This window comes from Jatropha curcas, chromosome 4 (genome assembly GCF_041381405.1).
Source record: "Jatropha curcas cultivar XTBG-Jc1 chromosome 4, XTBG_Jcur_1.0, whole genome shotgun sequence".
Lineage (NCBI taxonomy): Eukaryota > Viridiplantae > Streptophyta > Magnoliopsida > Malpighiales > Euphorbiaceae > Jatropha > Jatropha curcas.
Genome location: NC_143154.1, coordinates 7,180,622 through 7,202,249, shown reverse-complemented (window position 1 = coordinate 7,202,249; position 21,628 = coordinate 7,180,622). Strand labels below are relative to the sequence as shown.

The following is a 21,628-nucleotide window of genomic DNA, read 5'->3' as shown; positions in this document are numbered from 1 at the left end:
GCAGGAAAACAAGTTCAAGTTGAAGGATCCATTGAAGTTTTAATGGAATTGGGCGATGAGGAGCATACGATAAATTTCCAAGCAGAATTTGTGGTGGTGGACATTTCGTTCCCATACAATGCTGTCATTGGTCGGCATTTGTTATATGATTTAAATGCTTATACATCAATTAATTTCTAACCTTAAAGTTTCTTATTAATGATAAAGTTGTTGTTAATGATAAATGCTCGCACCATTCATTGCCTACCTTAATTACAAAACAATAAGAGGAGAAGGGGCAACAGGCAAAAGAAGGTGCAGAACCCTTTGACATTCCGCGGGATCGAACAGAGCTGAATCTAGAACCTAAAACAACTCTAGTTCAAATAGAAATAGAAGAAGGAAAGAAAGTAAAATTGAGGACAAGCACCACTGGGGTAATATTACAAAATCTCTTTTTAGTTTTAATAAATCATAAGAATGACTTTGCATGGCTAACTAGCGATATAACAGGAATTAATCCAACTGTAATGAATCATAAGCTCATTATTAATCCTAATATCAAACCCATAAAACAAAAGAAGAGAAATCATGCACTCAAGCAGCAAAAAATAATAGCTGCAAAGGTGGATAAATTAATTAAAGCAGGAGGAGAAGGGGCAACAGGCAGAAGAAGGTGCAGAACCCTTTGATATTCCGCAGGATTGAATAGAGTTGAATCCAAAACCTAAAACAACTCCAGTTCAAATAGAAGTAGAAGAAGGAAAGAAAGTAAAAGCGGGGACGAGCACCACTGGGGTAATATTACAAAATCTCTTGTCAGTTTTAAAAAATCATAAGAATGATTTTGCATGGCAGACTAGTGATATAACATGAATTAATCCAACTGTAATGAATCATAAGCTCAGTATTGATCCTAATATCAAACCCAATAGAACAAAAGATGAGAAATCATGCACTCGAGCAGCAAAAAATAATAGCTACAGAGGTGGATAAATTAATTAAAGTAGGATTTGTTCGAGAAGTAGTATATCCAACTTGACTTGCTAATGTTGTTCTTGTTCCTAAGCCAAATGGCAAATTGCAAGCACACACAATTTATGTTCGGACTAATTATCCACTGAAAAAGGTATTACACAGAGTACAAACGTCAAGGCGAATGATATAGTGGTCTATAAGAGTTGGAGAATTTGACATCCAATATGTACCCTGAGCAACTTTAAAGGCACAAGCACTTTTGGACTTCATTTTAGAATTAACAAGATGCCCAGCAAAAGACGAGCAACAAGTCACATAAAAATGATAATGGCAATTGTTTACAGATGGAGCATCAAATCAAGCAAGAGTAGGAGCAGGGATCATATTGCAAGGATGTAACAAGGTCAAACTTCAGTATGCAGTACAACTAAACTTTGGAGTAACTAACAATGTTGTTGAATATGAAGCACTAATAACAGGCACCAAATTAGTACAAGAGGTAAGACCTGAGCAACTGTCAATTTATTCTGACTCCCAATTAGTGGTCAATCAATTGGCAGAAAAGTTCGAGGTCAAAGAACAAATTCTCATAAAATATAAAGCTCTGGCGATTCAACTATTATCACAAATAAAAGGTTGGGAAATACAGTAAATTCCTCGAGCAAAGAATGCTGAAGCAGACAATTGAGCAAAAATGGCAGCATAAAAAATTTAATGGATGAACAGCGCAATACCTTTGGAAATTCAACAGTAGGTGAGCGTTGACCAAAAACCCATTTTTATGGGGGAACAACTATAAGGATGGATGAAATCATTTGTGGAGTATTTGGATCAAAGAATTCTTCCTGAAGATAAAAAAGAAGCAGTTAAAATCGCAAGAAAAGAAATAAATTATGCTTATCAACATTCAATATTTTATAGGAGATCAAAAGCTCATCCATGGACAAAATGACTGAATGAAGAAGAAACTAAATATGCTATCAAGAAGGCACATGAAGGATTATATGGAGCATACGAGGGAGCAGATGCGCTTATTAGAAAAATTACTTTGCAGGGCTATTATTGGCAAACCATGAAGAAAGATGTAAAGCACAAAGTCAGAACATGTTAATAATGTCAGAAGTATAGCAAAGTACCTCAACAACCTATGATGCAACTATAGCCTTTGAGAGGAGCATGGCCATTTGCACAATGGGTAATTGATATCTTTGGTCCATTTCGTCAGACAGTTAGGTAGAAGAAATTTGTGGTTGTAGCAGTGGATCACTTTACAAAATGAATAGAAGCAGAGTCGTTTTCTACAATAACACCAAGCAAAGTAATATCTTTCTTTCCAAAATGATATAATCTTTCAATATGGAATACCGAACAACATAGTCACGGACAATGGAAAACAGTTTGACTCACTACACTTTCACAATTTTTGTTCTAACTGGAAGATCAAATTGCACTTCACATTAATAGATCACCCACAAATGAATGGGTTAACAGAGGTTACTAATCGAATTCTTTTGTAGGGATTAAAGAAAAGGTTTGACAAAGAAAAAGCAAATTGGGTGAGTGAGTTAAACAATGTGCTGTAGGCATATACCGAATAACTCTAAGAAAGTCTACAGGGGAAACTCCTTTTTCTTTAGTCTATGGAACAGAATATGTCATCCCAATAGATATTGGAACATCCAATGTGAGAAATATGCACTACAATACAACAAAAAATGATGAACAAATGAGAATTACCTTGGATCTACTGGAAGAACGAAGAGATCAAGCAAATATCCGAGCCGAAGCATGTAAAATGCAGATGATAAAATTCTATAACAAAAGAGTGAAAGCTAGAAGCTTTCAAATGGGAGACTTAGTTCTTAAAAAGACATAGATCATAAGAGGATCTACTGGGGTGAGCAAACTAGGACCAAACTGGGAAGGTCCATATGAAATAATATAAAAAAGTCTGAGCACCTATAGAATGAAAACAGTCAATGGAAAAGAACTGTCCCGAACATGGAACCATAGAAAATTTGCGAAAATACAATGTATGAACAAGAGGAATTAGAGCGAAAGCAGGTTTTTTCACTTAAGTGTTAGGATCTTAGAAAATGGGTGTACAAAGGGTAGCTCAGGAGAGCTAAGGGAATAGGATAATCCTAACAAATAGATTTTTCCTGACTTTTCCCGAATAAGTATAAAGAAAAAACACAGAGCAAAATAAAAAACTACTCTACAAATAATGCGCACATTAACATATTGTGAGCCTAAGAAAGCTGAGGATAGAAATGAGTTAGAGAACTCAATATTCAAGGCTAAACAAAAAACACAAGAATTTCCATTTCAAAGGTATGTACATACAACAAAAAAGAAGAAGAAGAAAAAGAAACCTTAACATGAGGGATCATTACAATTGGCTGGATCATTTACTTGATCTTAATCACCTTGTTCATCAATTTGTTAAGAGGGATGACATTAGAGATCTTCTGGAGGAGCAATGACAGGAATGTTAGAGATAAAATCAAAATTATCACTAGGGTAGGGAGCTTGAAGAGCATAAACGACTTGGAAACCATCAAGACTGTCCACCAAATTATTCATGGCGTCATCCGCTTCTTTCTATGCAGGGGCCAAGTCATTTTTCAGTTGAATATTTCACGAGGTAGTAATCAAAGCCTTATCTATCACCTTCTTGTATTCATCATTAAGGAGGTTCAGTTGCTCTTTTAAAGCACACATCTCTTTGTTATGAGTTGTAGCACTTTTATCCATCATCTCCTTAACAGTCTCTGCTAGCTGGATAGCTTCATTCTTGGATACTTCAAGTTTTGCATAATGATTGCAAAGATTATGAACTCTTTTTCTCATAACAACAACTTGATGAACAAGCTGTTGCGCACAAAAAGAAAGTGAGCAACAAAGAAGACCTTAACATAGTACAAAGCACAACAACAGTATAATACCTACAGAAAAAGGGCTACAATTCATGTTATCAAAGATAACACTCTCCTCTATAGAATCTACATAATTCTAGTCTTATGAAAGGAGTGATAATTAGGCCAGATCCCTACTTACTGGACTCTGAGAACAAGATGTCGAGGCTCCATGAACAACCTTAATGTATCCTTCTACATCTGGCCGAGCAGCATTTGACTGAGCAAAGTTTTTAGAAGTATCTGCTCTGGACCTTTTTTTCCTTCTAGCAAAAGGAGTGTCATCTTCAGTAGAAAAATGAACAACTTCAATTTCTAAAGGAGGAGTAATCAAAGTAGAGGTGTTAATAACATCATCTGGAGTCATCCCTAATTCAAAAAGTTCAGTATGCTCCAGAGTGACTGGGTCAGCAGGAGGAACAAAAGAGGGAATGGCCTTGCTCGGAGGTGGAGGTGTTTCCACATTTTCTTCATCTTCATCTCTAAGCACAAGTCCATCTCCTTTCTTCCTTGCCTGAGTAGTAGCTTTGCACTCCCTCTTCTTCCTCCTCTTCTCCTCAAGCTTCTTAGCAAAGTGTCATGACCCGTTTTCATGGGCCAGACCGGCACTAGGGCCCAAGTAAACTTAAAGCCCCCGAGGCCCGTAGTAAGCTTAAACTACGAAACTTAACTATATCAATGTCTGTTTCAGACATTTAGCCCATATTGCCATTTATCATATATCTCATGATTTTGTTATCGTCTGGCCTAAATTTAACATCTTAAACAATTTATAGCTCGAGCCCAAATATAATACAATACATTCATAATATGGACTAACAGATTCAAGCATTTTTGTAAATGATTAATTAAACACCCTCATCAGTTTATTGCTTTTATTCCCACAACTGCAGAGTTCATTAACAAATAAACATAAACAAGTTTTAATACATAAAGCTATATGTTGAAATCTTCATAATTAAAGTAAATATTGTATTTCCTAGTTTAGGTTTATTCCTAATTAGTGTAAAGATTGTGTTTCCTAGTTTAGGTTTATTCCTATTTAGATTACTTCTTATATTGGAACAATTTTTTTTATATATATAGTGGGGTAGAGGTTGAAAAATATAACAATTGAAAGAAATAAAACATATTCTTTCCTTTAATTTCTACATGGTATCAGAGCCATTGCCGTGAATTTTTTGGCAAAGGTTTCAGTTTGCAAAGTGGTCTAAGATACACAGCACCGCCAGAAGTGGGAGTTGGTCTTCACTGCCCATCTCAGAAGGAAGAATGACCGCCGATTAGCACTCTGTCCAAATCGCTTCGCCGTCCGACCACGCGCGTGTGTAAACGCGCCTCTGGAAGATTCTGACTGTTCTTCACGCGTCGACGAGTGCTGCTATTTTCGGCGAGCTCCGTCGACGATTCTTGTTCCGGCGACCTCGACTCGGTGTGGCGACTCAGACCTACTGGTTCTTCAGCACCAGTTTTGCCTTTTTGGAATTTTTTCCTTTCCACCATTGCTATTGCCTTTTACCGATGTTGCCTTTTTTACCACTACTGTAGTTTAGATTTTTTTCAAGATATGGTTGATGGAAAGAAGGTAGATATGGTGTTTCACTAAGAAAGCCCCTCACTTCAGATTAGTCCGGTGAAGTTAGATGGAACAAACTACCTAGCTTGGTCTCGGTCTTGTTTATTATTCATTGAAACTAGAGGTTTGCAGGGATACCTTGATGGTGGAGCAACTAAACTAGTTTCCACAGATACGGCCTTTAACAAGTGAAAATCCTAGAATTCTCTCATTATGTCTTGGTTAGTAAATTCCATGCAGCCAACTATTTCCCGAGGATATTTGCTTCTTGATACAACTAAGAAGATATGGGATGCTGCTTCACAGACGTATTCACAAACTAGAAACTGTGCTCAAAGGTATGAATTGCGATAGAAAGTTCATGAAACCAAGCAGGGAGATCTGACTATTGCTCAGTATTTTGCTGAACTTAGTGGGTTATGGCAGGAACTGGATTATTATCAAGACTTTCAATCAAGATGTACTAATGATGCAACTCAAGCTCAGAAGTTGATTGAAGTAGAACATGTGTATGATTTTCTGGCTGGCCTAAATAACGAGTATGATTAGATTCAAGTCCAAGTTCTTGGACGAGATCCTTTTCCATCCTTACGACAAGCATACTCATTTGTACAGTAAGAGGAGACTAGGAGGAACGCTATGGTTCACAGATCTACCATTGATAAAGCAGGGTTGATTGCTAATTCTACAAGAGAACATATCCAGGCTACAAAGAGCAGTACTTCAGATAGAGATCAATTATTTTGTGACTATTGTGGTAAGAACAGGCACACTAAGGAGTTCTGCTGGAAATTACATGGACGCCCAACTAAACGGCGTGGAGGAAAGTGGGTCAGTTCTTTTAGACCACATGCACACATATCTAATAATGAAGCTTTATCTGAGGAACCATCTACTGCTGGAAGCTTTTCGGATAAGGAGATTCAGTCCCTGAAACGATTGTTGTCACAGCTTGATTCGTCCTCAACTCAGACTGCAGCCTCTAATTTTGTTAATTCAGGTAATGCTTTCCTTACCTTTCTTGCAGAAATTGCAAAACCCTCTTGGGTTATAGATTCAGGAGCAAATAAACATACAACAGGCTCTATAAAGCATTTCCTCACATATTCTAAGTGTCAAGGCACAGTTAAAATTCGCATTGCGGATGGCTCCTTAGTACCAATTGCTGGCATAGGTTCTATTGACTGTACTTCCAATATTAAACTCTCCCCTGTTCTTCATGTTCCTAGATTTCCTATTAATATGGTATCTGTTAGCTTAATCACAAAAGCACTTAATCGCAAAGTAGCTTTTTAACCTACTCATTGTATATTTCAGGAACTGAATACGGGGAGAACGATTGGCAATGGTAGCTTGCGTAATGGATTGTATCTGTTGGATGGCGTTTGTCATTTTTCAAATTTGGGTACCAGTCAAGCTTTGTTAGGAACTTCTAGAAATCCTTCCCGTGAAGTTATTCAATGACATAAGAGATTAGGACATCCTCTTTTTCTGTTTTAGGACGTTTATTTCCACTTTGTTTGCTAAATGTGATTTTAATTCATTAGTATGTGATGCTTGTGAACTTGCCAAACACACCAGGCATTCTTATTCTCCAATTAATAATAAGAATTTGATTCCTTTTGCTACTATTCATTCTGATGTTTGGGCTCCTACTAAAACTGTCTCTCTTTCTGGTTATAGATGGTTTGTGACCTTTTATTGATTGTTGTACTAGATGGACTTGGGTTTATTTGATGAAAAAAATGAATTTTTTCGTGTTTTCAGAACTTCCATAAAATGATTTGTACTTAGTTTGATGCGCATGTTAAAATCGTAAGAACTGATAATGGTGCTGAATACATGAATGCAGTTTTTTGTACCTATTTAGATTCTAATGGTATTATACATCAGACTAGTTGTGTCAATACTAGTGCTCAAAATAGAGTAGTGGAAAGGAAAAATAGGCATTTACTGGAAGTAGCTAGGTCCCTTATGTTCACTATGAATCTTCCCAAACCATATTAGGGGATGCTATTTTGACTGCTGCTTACCTTATCAATCATATGCCTTTTCGTACTTTAAATTTTAAAACTCCATTAGAGGTTCTTCAAGGAAAAAACTCTTATATTGTACCTCCTAAAGTCTTTGGTTGTGTTTGATTTGTTCATCAAAATGGTTTAAGCAAATTAGATCTTAGAGCCTTAAAGTGTGTGTTTGTTGGTTACTCTACTACTCAAAAAGGATACAAGTGTTATCATCCTTCTTTTGGGAAATACTTTGTGAGTATGGATGTTACCTTTCGGGAGTTTGAATCTTATTTTCCTTCCTAGTCACCTCTTCAGGGGGAGAAATATCAGATGGAAGAGCTGATGGATGACATTTCTTTCCAGGGGAAGATTCCTGTAGACATAGATAATAAGAAAGAGAAACCACCAAAATCTCTAGGAAGATTGGATAGACCTGATTTGAAAACCTACACATGACTGATTAATATAGATACAACCATGGAGCGTGAGACCTCTAATCAACCGTCCTCTCCAATTTCAGTCCCTGAAGATACAAAAGAACAAGACCTTGGTGAGTCTTCTTTAATTCCTATTGATTCTGATACTAATCTTGATTCCAGTCCTTCTGACAATGACCTTAATATTCGTATTGCTCTCAGAAAAGGAGTTAGAACATGCACTAAACATCCCATCTCCCATTTTATCTCCTATAATGCTCTGTCCCCTTTCTATAGAGCCTTTGTTTTGTCTGTTTCTTCTGTTTCTATACCGCAGGATTGGCAAGAGGCATTACAGGACTCAAAATGGAAGGCTGCAATGGTTAAGGAGATGAGAGCTTTGGCAAAAAACGAGACATGGGAACTTGTAACTCCTCCACTAGGAAAGAAGCTAGTTGGATGTAAATGGGTGTTCACAGTTAAACATAGGGCAGATGGTTCAATATTGAGAGGTACAAGGCTAGATTGGTAGCCAGAGGATTCAGTTAGACCCATGGAGTTGATTATCAGGAAACATTTGCCCCTGTAGCCAAGATGAACACAATCAGAATTTTATTGTCTTGTGCAGTCAATCTTGACTAGGAGTTACATCAATTTGATGTTAAATATGCTTTTCTATATAGTGATTTGAAAGAAGAGGTGTATATGGAGATTCGTCCTGGATTTGATGATGACAAAACTAGAGGAAAAGTTTGCAAGCTGAAGAAGTCATTATATGGGTTGAAATAATCACCAAGAGCATGGGTCGAAAGGTTCAGTAAAGCTATGCTTTCTTTTGGGTATATTCAGAGCGATGCTGATCATACTTTGTTCATGAAACATTATGAAGGGAAGATCATATTGCTTATTGTTTATGTTGATGATATAGTGATGATTGGAAATAATGAAGAAGAAATGACTCACTTGAGAAATTTGTTAGCTAGGGAGTTTGAGATTAAGGATTTACAAAAGTTGAGATATTTCCTTGGGATAGAAGTTGCTATGTCAGAAAAAGGAATTTTTATTTCTCAGAGAAAGTTCATCCTTGATCTCCTTAAAGAAACTGGTATGTTGGGATGTAAACCTGCAGAATCACCTATTGAAGCCAATTATAAGCTTCAAACTAGAGTGGGAAGTTTAGTTGATGTCGGCAAATATCAGAGATTGTTCGGGAGATTGATTTACCTTGCCCATACTAGACTAGATATTGCCTATGTTGTAAGTTTAGTGAGTTAGTACATGCATCACCCTTGGGAGTCTCACTTAGGAGTAGTGCATCGGATTCTAAGATATTTAAAATTAGCTCCAGGTAGAGGACTTTTATTTTCTAAACATGGCCATCTAAAAATAACAGGCTGTACAGATGCGGATTGGGCTGGTTTCCTTCATGACAGGAGATCAACCTCAGGTTATTATGTTTTTGTTGGAGGAAACCTGGTCACATGGAGAAGCAAGAAGCAGGTTGTTGTTGCAAGGTCCAGTGCAGAAGCTGAATATAGAGCTATGGCACAGGGAATCTGGGAACTTCTATGGTTGCGCAGATTAATGGAAGAGTTAAAGTTGGTTGTGTACCACCCACCGGCCAATCCCGGAGAACCAGACGGCGGATGCCACAATCGGTGCCGGAGCACCGTCTTTTATTAAAGCTAGATCACAAATTAGAAGTGGTTAAATTTTCATAAGGAGGCAAGTAATTAACGTTTTGTTTTGTTTTTTTTTTTCTTTTTTTTTTGTTAACGAAAATAATATTTAAGGAAATTCCTACGAAAATTTCGCAAGAGTTTCCCCTAAAACTTAACTTGCCACACAAAGAAAATATACACATTTCCAATTTTCTCCAAACCCCAAAACTCCAATTCAACATAACATACCACAAGCACTTCTAAATATCCATCAACATGCGCATCATAGTCTAAACACATTCTTTTCAAGGAATATATAATCATCATACACCAAAAATATAATAAGATGTTATTTCCTTCAATAATCATAACTCTTAATACATTATAAACTTATTATATACAACCTCCATAATACAATCTTTACATACATGCCAAAAATCACCATTTACAAAATATCCTACCCAAAATGTGATCTCTACTCTGATGCTTGTCCTCTGGTCTTTAAGAACACCCTCCGCTCTTAACCTGCGCGTGATAAAAATCAACGCGCTGAGTGGAAGACTCAGTGGTGCTAAATAACCAACAATTAAATTAACAATAAAAGCCAAGGCAAAACTTAAATTACTCAACTATATAAATACCGAAATTGCATTCATTTAATTCAAATACTTTGAAAGAAATGAGAAGATTATAAATACAAATATGTCTTCATTCTTTTATAGCAACAACAAAATTTCATTTTTCGTTAAGGCTCATACTCATGCAGAATGAACATAAGCAGATTTGATCGTGGCCTATATTAGCGCCACCCCCATTACATACTCATGGCCTATGAAAGCACCACCGTGGCCTATGAAAGCACCACCCCCATCACACAGTCGTGGCCTATGAAAGCACCACCGTGGCCTATGAAAGCACCACCCCTTAACAAAATAAGCGCGTCCGCCTATTTATAAGGGCTGATAACCCTAGCATATGATCATAGCTTCACAATAAGAAAATCCATCTCATCATACCACGTTTCAATCATGCATAGTAGAGCCCAAATCAAAAACATTCTTTCACAAAAGCAATAATTATAACTCAAAACCTCTTCATTTAGTACTCAGCAGTTCAAAAGTTTTACTCAAAACACTATAAATGTATATATACTTAATATAGTAGAAAAGTACATAAATCAAGAACTTTTCAGCATTTCCATAAACTTGACCTCTGCTGGGTTTTTAACACATAAATTGAGTTATGGGTCTTCAAATTGCATGAAATCAGATTCATTAGAAAGATAAGACAAAATGCTACAAATTTTCAGAAGGGACCACAGCCCAGATCACAGAGTAAGATAGCAAACAAAAGCTCAGAACACAGACCAACAGATCAGACCTGATTCAGCAGAACCAAGTCCAATGTTTCTTGAATTCCTACTTCACCAAACACTCAAATGAAACCAATCCAAAACGAGAGAATTCTCAAGACACAGGGAAACAACGTTTATGAAGAACTCAGAACCTAATCTTATCATTATAGTGGTCAAAATGGGCACTCAATTTAGTAATGCATGTGGCTCGACACAACAGAGTCAGTTTGGGTGTTTGAGCCATAAATTGAGCTATGTATCTCCAATTTGGACACAAGAGGATGGGTTGGAAAGATAAGAAGTAAATCTATAACTTTTATGAAGAACATAAAACGTTAGTTTGCCATTTGAGTGGTCAAAATGGACAATCATTTCGGATATACAGGGAAGACACCATAACAGAACCAGTTTTGGTATTTCACTCATAAGTTGAGCTACAAGTATTGAAATTGGACATAAGAATATGTTTTGGAAAGCTGAGAAATAGAGCTACAACTTTCATGAAGAAGTCAGAAACAAATGGGAAGTATAAAGGGGTCAAAAATGAGTTCCAATCCCACGGCAGAACACATCTCACATTAAAATTCAGCAATTTCAACAAAACATACAAAGTTCCCAAAATATATTCAAAACCCTAACCATGTAAAAACAACTTAAACAAGTGAAATTATGATTGCACTAACCTTATTAACAAGCTTGAAAAAGCTTGGAAAGCCTTACTCCTTGGCTTTCTCTTTCCCCTTTGAGGATGGTTCTCCAACCTCTTCAAAGCATGAAAAATCAACATTACAAGCAAAACTTAACAAAAGAAATAGTTGGAGCATGATTTAATGCATCAATAACATGTCTAAACCATGAATTTTACTTAACAATTCACAAAACTCAAAAACCACAACTTACTTGCTTCAATGGTAACTTCACTTCTCTTTGGTTTTAATCACCAAACTCAACTTCTACTTCTTAATTCTTAAGAATTAAGTACTAATCTATGATTTAATTAGGTAGTTTGGTGGTAAATTTGGAGGTAAGAAAATGAAGAAATGAAAGAAAGAGGAAGAAGATGGAGATGGCGTGGATAAGGAGAAGAGAAGAAAGAAATAAGTGTTGTGGTGTTTACTTTAAGTGCCAAAGTCAAATTTGACTTCCTAAAATCATGCAAATGTGTGGCTAAGATAAAGTCCTAAGTAATCTCATCCAATGGCTCTAAATATTCCTCAAATAATTCTCTTCTACTTCTTATTTAACTCCACCAATTAATTAAATTAACTCCACTAAAATAATTCCTCATTTATTTCTTAATATACCACACTAGAAATATTATGCATTCAATACATAAACTCTCCAAAAATATTCATTAAATATTTTCTACCCACCTAAATCATGCAAACATGCTCCAAAAATAGTAAATAAAATATTAACTATGCATAGTAATTTTTCCGGACTAAAATAATACCAAGTTCCGGACCGATGGTACTATTCACAGACCGGTAAATCACTATTACCGACACTAAAAAAAATCAGTCTGTTACAGTTCTCCCCCCCTTAAAAGAAATTCGTCCTCGAATTTACCTGGTGTAAATAACTGAGGATGCTGTTGTCTCATAATATCTTCACTTTCCCATGTAGCTTCCTCGGTCTTATGGTTTCTCCAAAGGACCTTTACGAAAGGAATTCTCTTATTCCTTAGTTCCTTGATTTCCCTCGCAAGTATCCTCACTGGTTCTTCCTCATAAGTCAAATCTGGCTCTATGGTAACAGAATCAACTGGTATCACATGTGATGGGTCGGACCGATACCTCCTCAACATAGACACGTGGAAAACATTATGTATCCTATCCAGGTCTAGTGGTAAAGCTAGTCTATAGGCTAATGGACCCACACGCTCAATGATCTCATATGGACCAATGAACCTAGGACTAAGCTTACCCTTTCTTCCAAATCTCAATATCTTTTTCCACGGAGATACCTTAAGGAAAACCTTATCTCCCACTGCATACTCTATATCTTTCCTCTTCAAATCCGCATAAGATTTCTGACGATCTGAAGCTGTTTTCAATCTATCTCTGATAATTCTGACCTTATCCTCTGTGTCTCGAATCAAATCTGGACCTATAATCTTACCCTCACTCAATTCCGACCAACACAGTGGAGTCCTACATCTCCTGCCATATAGTGCTTCGAAGGGAGCCATCTGAATGCTCGACTGATAACTGTTATTGTAGGCAAATTCAGTAAGTCGAATGTACTTCTCCCAACTGCCTTCCAACTCAATAGCACAAGCTCTTAACATATCCTCCAAAATCTGAATAACCCGCTCTGACTGACCATCAGTCTGAGGATGAAAAGCTGTGCTGAAATGCAGTTTAGTACCCAAAGCCTCATGTAGCTTCTTCCAAAATCTAGAAGTAAATCTCGGATCTCTATCTGAAATGATGGAAGAAGGAACCCCATGTAATCTCACTATCTCATCTATATAAAGCTCTGCATACTGCTCCATGGTGAAGTCAGTCCTAACAGGAAGAAAGTGTGCCGACTTAGTTAGCCTGTCAACTATTACCCATATAGCATCTTTCTTTTTAGGAGTTAAAGGCAATCCAGTCACAAAATCCATAGTAACTTTATCCCATTTCCACTCTGGAATAGAAGTAGGGTGTAACAAACCAGAAGGAAACTGATGCTCTGCTTTCACTTGCTGGCATGTCAAACACCTCGACACATAATCTGTGATATCCCTCTTCATCGCCGGCCACCAATACTGTGATTTCAAATCATGATACATCTTATTACTGCCAGGATGCATAGCATAGGGACTACTATGAGCTTCCTTTAAGATACTCTTTCTCAACTCTGAAATTTTAGGCACACAAATCCGATCCTCAAAGTACAAGCAGTCCTCTCTAATCTCAAATCCCTTCTTCTTACCCTCTCTGACTAGGCCTTTCCACAAGGCAATAGTCTCATCACCCTGCTGTGCATCTCTAATCTGCTGCAGTAGGCTAGGTTTCACCATAAGCTCTGCTACAAGAGCACCATCTTTAGTCACAGTTAAGTGTGCATTCATAGCACGAAGAGCAACTAATGCCTTTCTACTGAGTGCATCTGCCACTACATTAGCTCTACCCGGGTGGTAATCAATAGTGAACTCATAGTCCTTAAGTAGCTCTAACCATCTGCGCTGCCTCAGGTTAAGCTCTCTCTGTGTAAGCAAATACTTAAGGCTCTTATGATCCGTATACAAGTGGCATTTCTCACCATATAAGTAATGTCTCCAAATCTTCAAGGCAAACAGAATAGCTGCTAACTCCAAATCATGGGTAGGGTAGTTCTTTTCATGTGGCTTCAGCTGCCGGGAAGCATAAGCAATCACCTTGCCCTCCTGCATAAGCACACAACCCAAACCATTATGCGAAGCATCACTATAAACATCATATGGTCTGCCTGGAGCTGGCTGTGTCAAAATTGGAGCCTCAGTAAGCATCGCCTTAAGCTTCTCAAAGCTACTCTGGCATCTATCAGTCCACTCAAAACGGACATCCTTACGGAGAAGTCTAGTCAAAGGGGCTGGAATAAGAGAAAACCCCTTGACAAACCTCCTGTAATATCCAGCCAAACCTAAGAAACTGCGAATCTCTGTGACATTAGTAGGTGGCTTCCAATCAAGCACTGCCTCAATCTTCTTCGGGTCCACCCGAATACCCTCTGCAGAAACAACATGCCCTAAGAAAGCAATCTCAGTCAACCAAAATTCACACTTACTGAGCTTGGCATACAACTGTCGGTCTCTCAAGGTCTGCAGAACTGTTCGTAGGTGATGATCATGATCCTCTCTAGTCGGAGAGTACACCAAAATATCATCAATAAAACCCACCACGAACTGATCCAAATAAGGATGGAAGATCCGGTTCATCAGGTCCATAAACACTGCTGGAGCATTAGTCAACCCAAATGGCATCACTAAAAACTCATAGTGACCGTAGCGTGTCCTGAAAGCAGTCTTAGGTACATCTAATCCCTTCACCCTTAGCTGATGATAACCTGATCTCAGATCTATCTTCGAGAATACACTAGCCCCTCTCAACTGATCAAACAAATCATCTATCCGAGGCAATGGATATCGATTCTTCACAGTAACTTTGTTAAGTTGTCTGTAGTCAATACACAACCTAAGTGAGCCATCCTTCTTCTTTACAAACAATACTGGAGCACCCCATGGAGATACACTAGGACGAATAAAACCCTTATCAAACAACTCCTGAATCTGAATCTTTAACTCTTTCAATTCAGCAGGCGCCATCCGATACGGAGCAATGGATATCGGTGCAGTACCAGGCATAACCTCAATACCAAACTCAACCTCTCTCTCAGGAGGTAAACCAGGCAACTCCTCTGGAAACACATCCGAAAAATCACATACTGTGGGTATATCATGGACACTAGGAGCTTCTGACTCTGGAACAAGTACACAGGCTAAGTAGGCCTCACAACCATGCTGGATAAGTCTTCTCGCAGTAGAAGCAGAAATAACATTAGAGAGGTAATCCGACCTCTCACCCACAACTACAATCTCCTCACCAGATGAAGTCTGGACTGTAATCCTCTTACATCTACAATCAACAATGACCCCATGTCTAGACAACCAATCCATACCCAATATCACATCGTACTCCCGAAAAGGCAACTCTATCAAATCACCCGAAAATACATACCCATGAATGACTACAGGGCAATCTCTATACACCCGATCAACTACTACACTCTGACCCAAAGGGCTAGTAACCTCAACGCTGTGCTCTAATGTCTCAGCATGCATACTACCCAGTCTACCCACATGTATGCATATGTATGAATGCGTGGAGCCCGGATCAATCAAAGCAAGTACAAAAGTGTTAAAGATAGAGAAGGTACCTGCAATGACGTCCGCCGCATCCCGCTGCTCCCTGGTCCTAATGGCATAAGCTCTCGCCTGTGCTCTAGCCTCTGGTCTCTCCACAGTCTCAGACACAGGTCTCTCACTCCTAGTACCATATCCCTCACTACGGCCTCTCCCTCTGCCTCTCTGAACATAGGAAGCTGGCCTCCCAACCTGGTGAGCTGGACGAGTCACAGTCATAGAACAATCCCTAATTATATGCTCAGTGGATCCACATCTATAGCAAGCTCTCATAGTAGTTCCCCAACACACCCCAACATGCCTCCTGCCACACTGACTGCAAATTGGTAGACCTGGCCATGTAGCACCTCCACCACTAGCAACAGATGAAACCGGAGGAGCTGATCTCGGAACTATACCCCGACCAACTGTCTGGCCCGGTCTGGCCCCCATCTGCGGTCCGCCTCTAAATCTCTTGCTACTAGACTGGACCCCTGAAGTCTGTCCAGACGTAGCACTCTGAAATCTCTTATACTGACTGCTCTGCTGGATCCTCTGACCTCTGGCCTGTCTCTCATTCCGAATAAGCTCAAGCTCTGTAGCAGCCTTCACCAAACCAGCTAATGTAGTGTGGGGCTGGGATGTCAAGTGCATCCTATACTCATCTAGTAACCCCTTCCGAAACCACTTACACCGATCTGCCTCAGTAGGGACCAACTTAGAAGCATACCTACTCAACCGCAGAAACTCCCGCTCATACTCGGAGACAGTCATCCGTCCTTGCCTAAGCTCAAGGAACTCTGCTATCCTCTGATCTGTGTATAACTCCCCTACATATTTCTCCCGAAAAGCATAGAGAAAGAAATCCCAAGTAATATCCTCAGCTCTCGCTGTCTTCACCATAGACTCCCACCATAGGTAAGCCTCTTCCTTTAGCAAGGAAACAGCACAAATCAATCTATCTGCAGGAGTACACTGCATCTGGTCCAAAACCCTCTCTGTAGCTTGGAGCCAAAATTCTGCTGCAGAAGGATCATCATCTCTCCGACCCATAAAATCCTCAACACGATACTTCCTCAGTCTCTCTACCGGGGTATGAACTGGAACAGGGGCTGGTGCGACTGGAGCCTGGGGAACAGCTCCCGCAGCCTGCCTCAATGCAGCTACCAACTGCTGTACCAAATCACCCTGATTAGGCCCCGCAGGACCCGCAGTAGCCTGCCCTACAGCTGAGGCGCGCTCTGCATCAGAACCCAAAATCCCACCAGCATCACCACCGGCTGGCCTACCGCCCTCTAACATAGCACCCTCTGGAGGGACATAACTGTCCACCTCCTCATCCGACAGGCGCTGAGACATCACTAAATACCTACAAAGACCAGTGGGTTCGCATCAGAGAGAAATTCCCAAAACAGACTAATATGGCATGTACTTAACTTAAATCACTTATATCATGACTCCAAATCGGATAAACTCTCATACCAAATAATATATCCTAGAATCGTCTAAACCTATGCTCTGATACCACAAAATGTAACACCCACCGGCCAATCCCGGAGAACCAGACGGCGGATGCCACAATCGGTGCCGGAGCACCGTCTTTTATTAAAGCTAGATCACAAATTAGAAGTGGTTAAATTTTCATAAGGAGGCAAGTAATTAACGTTTTGTTTTGTTTTTTTTTTCTTTTTTTTTTTGTTAACGAAAATAATATTTAAGGAAATTCCTACGAAAATTTCGCAAGAGTTTCCCCTAAAACTTAACTTGCCACACAAAGAAAATATACACACTTCCAATTTTCTCCAAACCCCAAAACTCCAATTCAACATAACATACCACAAGCACTTCTAAATATCCATCAACATGCGCATCATAGTCTAAACACATTCTTTTCAAGGAATATATAATCATCATACACCAAAAATATAATAAGATGTTATTTCCTTCAATAATCATAACTCTTAATACATTATAAACTTATTATATACAACCTCCATAATACAATCTTTACATACATGCCAAAAATCACCATTTACAAAATATCCTACCCAAAATGTGATCTCTACTCTGATGCTTGTCCTCTGGTCTTTAAGAACACCCTCCGCTCTTAACCTGCGCGTGATAAAAATCAACGCGCTGAGTGGAAGACTCAGTGGTGCTAAATAACCAACAATTAAATTAACAATAAAAGCCAAGGCAAAACTTAAATTACTCAACTATATAAATACCGAAATTGCATTCATTTAATTCAAATACTTTGAAAGAAATGAGAAGATTATAAATACAAATATGTCTTCATTCTTTTATAGCAACAACAAAATTTCATTTTTCGTTAAGGCTCATACTCATGCAGAATGAACATAAGCAGATTTGATCGTGGCCTATATTAGCGCCACCCCCATTACATACTCATGGCCTATGAAAGCACCACCGTGGCCTATGAAAGCACCACCCCCATCACACAGTCGTGGCCTATGAAAGCACCACCGTGGCCTATGAAAGCACCACCCCTTAACAAAATAAGCGCGTCCGCCTATTTATAAGGGCTGATAACCCTAGCATATGATCATAGCTTCACAATAAGAAAATCCATCTCATCATACCACGTTTCAATCATGCATAGTAGAGCCCAAATCAAAAACATTCTTTCACAAAAGCAATAATTATAACTCAAAACCTCTTCATTTAGTACTCAGCAGTTCAAAAGTTTTACTCAAAACACTATAAATGTATATATACTTAATATAGTAGAAAAGTACATAAATCAAGAACTTTTCAGCATTTCCATAAACTTGACCTCTGTTGGGTTTTTAACACATAAATTGAGTTATGGGTCTCCAAATTGCATGAAATCAGATTCATTAGAAAGATAAGACAAAATGCTACAAATTTTCAGAAGGGACCACAGCCCAGATCACAGAGTAAGATAGCAAACAAAAGCTCAGAACACAGACCAACAGATCAGACCTGATTCAGCAGAACCAAGTCCAATGTTTCTTGAATTCCTACTTCACCAAACACTCAAATGAAACCAATCCAAAACGAGAGAATTCTCAAGACACAGGGAAACAACGTTTATGAAGAACTCAGAACCTAATCTTATCATTATAGTGGTCAAAATGGGCACTCAATTTAGTAATGCATGTGGCTCGACACAACAGAGTCAGTTTGGGTGTTTGAGCCATAAATTGAGCTATGTATCTCCAATTTGGACACAAGAGGATGGGTTGGAAAGATAAGAAGTAAATCTATAACTTTTATGAAGAACATAAAACGTTATTTTGCCATTTGAGTGGTCAAAATGGACAATCATTTCGGATATACAGGGAAGACACCATAACAGAACCAGTTTTGGTATTTCACTCATAAGTTGAGCTACAAGTATTGAAATTGGACATAAGAATATGTTTTGGAAAGCTGAGAAATAGAGCTACAACTTTCATGAAGAAGTCAGAAACAAATGGGAAGTATAAAGGGGTCAAAAATGAGTTCCAATCCCACGGCAGAACACATCTCACATTAAAATTCAGCAATTTCAACAAAACATACAAAGTTCCCAAAATATATTCAAAACCCTAACCATGTAAAAACAACTTAAACAAGTGAAATTATGATTGCACTAACCTTATTAACAAGCTTGAAAAAGCTTGGAAAGCCTTACTCCTTGGCTTTCTCTTTCCCCTTTGAGGATGGTTCTCCAACCTCTTCAAAGCATGAAAAATCAACATTACAAGCAAAACTTAACAAAATAAATAGTTGGAGCATGATTTAATGCATCAATAACATGTCTAAACCATGAATTTTACTTAACAATTCACAAAACTCAAAAACCACAACTTACTTGCTTCAATGGTAACTTCACTTCTCTTTGGTTTTAATCACCAAACTCAACTTCTACTTCTTAATTCTTAAGAATTAAGTACTAATCTATGATTTAATTAGGTAGTTTGGTGGTAAATTTGGAGGTAAGAAAATGAAGAAATGAAAGAAAGAGGAAGAAGATGGAGATGGCGTGGATAAGGAGAAGAGAAGAAAGAAATAAGTGTTGTGGTGTTTACTTTAAGTGCCAAAGTCAAATTTGACTTCCTAAAATCATGCAAATGTGTGGCTAAGATAAAGTCCTAAGTAATCTCATCCAATGGCTCTAAATATTCCTCAAATAATTCTCTTCTACTTCTTATTTAACTCCACCAATTAATTAAATTAACTCCACTAAAATAATTCCTCATTTATTTCTTAATATACCACACTAGAAATATTATGCATTCAATACATAAACTCTCCAAAAATATTCATTAAATATTTTCTACCCACCTAAATCATGCAAACATGCTCCAAAAATAGTAAATAAAATATTAACTATACATAGTAATTTTTCCGGACTAAAATAATACCAAGTTCCGGACCGATGGTACTATTCACAGACCGGTAAATCACTATTACCGACACTAAAAAAAATCAGTGTGTTACAGGTTGAAACAACAAAGATATCTTTATTTTGTGATAGTAAAGCAGCCATCAGTATTATGAACAATCCAGTCCAGCATGATCGAACTAAGCACATAGAGATTGATCGTCACTTTATAAAAGAGAAGGTAGTTAAAGGTTTTATAAGTGTCTCCTATATAGCTTCAAAAGAGCAATTAATGGATGTTTTCACAAAGGGTTTGCATAGCGAGTTGTTTCATCCTTTAGTTTGCAAGTTGGGCATGAGTAATATCTATGCACCAATTTGAGGGGGAGTGTTGAAATCTTTGTGATTAAACTAAATATTGTGTTTCCTAGTTTAGGTTTATTCCTAATTATTGTAAAGATTGTGTTTCCTAGTTTAGGTTTATTCCTATTTAGATTACTTCCTATATTGGAACAATTTTTTATACATATGTAGTGGAGTAGAGGTTGAAAAATATAACACAATTGAAAGAAATAAACCATATTCTTTCCTTTAATTTCTACACTATATAATTTAAATAACTACTAACTCTAAAAGTTTTCTAGCTCTGCGGGGAAAGAGATAGAGCTTTAACTTGGATTTAGAAGAATCTACTTCCTGAAAGGTTAAATAGAAGAGATGTGAGTTTATTAATGAATAATAATTATTGCACACACATGCATTCACATGAATGCGAAAATATATCAATTTATTTTAACCTCCATGTTCCAATGATATTATTAATTTTTCTATAACTAATTACCAAATAACTAAATAATTTATAAATAAAACTTGTTCACCATGTTAAATACAAGTACTCTCATTTCATTGTTTCCAGACTTCTAATCATTAAGAAACTTCTTATTACGCCTTTACTTCTTCATCCTTACTTTAGGTATAAACCTCATTTATTTATGCATTTGTTAAAAATTCTATACTAGCCATCAAGAACCAATATCGTTAAAGCTTCCACCCCTTAGAAATCCTAAATTCTAACTTAAACTCATAGCTTAGCATATATAATATCTATATTTTACTTCCCTGTCTAAGCCTTAGGATATAACTCCCCCTGACAGGCTTTTTCGCAAGTGTACGAAATCACGACAAGTAATAAAGAATGAGTAGAGTATCATCCCACAAGGATTGTATACCAAGTACCAAAATTTTGTTAACTTACTATTATTTAGACGACAATAAGGAGAATTATTTTAACGAAATTCTAAATGAGTAAAAGAGAAATAAAAGAAATCAAGTAAGACAATTCGATGAAAAGAAACCAAGGATTAAAAACTACTAGGGATTTTAATTTCACTTAATTCTATCCAATTTATTTTATTAGTTTGTTAATCAGTTTTAATTGTTCAAGTAAGGGAAAAACCCTAAAATCACTAATAAGCTCTCCCGATGTATTGTTAGCTATTTTAACCTGGTCTAA

The 21,628-nt window shown here is 37.7% G+C and overlaps 2 long non-coding RNA genes across 2 annotated transcripts; both read right to left on the bottom strand.

The window, feature by feature from the left end:
- Window positions 1–9,823: 9,823 nt before the first annotated feature.
- LOC149496786 (uncharacterized) lies at window positions 9,824–12,069 on the bottom strand. The gene is made up of 3 exons (XR_016320591.1): window positions 11,792–12,069; window positions 11,575–11,654; window positions 9,824–10,062 (listed from the first exon to the last, which is right to left on the bottom strand). It is a non-coding gene; the product is annotated as an uncharacterized LOC149496786 (long non-coding RNA).
- Window positions 12,070–17,634: 5,565 nt separating this feature from the next.
- LOC149496785 (uncharacterized) lies at window positions 17,635–19,886 on the bottom strand. The gene is made up of 3 exons (XR_016320589.1): window positions 19,603–19,886; window positions 19,386–19,465; window positions 17,635–17,873 (listed from the first exon to the last, which is right to left on the bottom strand). It is a non-coding gene; the product is annotated as an uncharacterized LOC149496785 (long non-coding RNA).
- Between the last annotated feature and the right edge of the window lie 1,742 nt (window positions 19,887–21,628).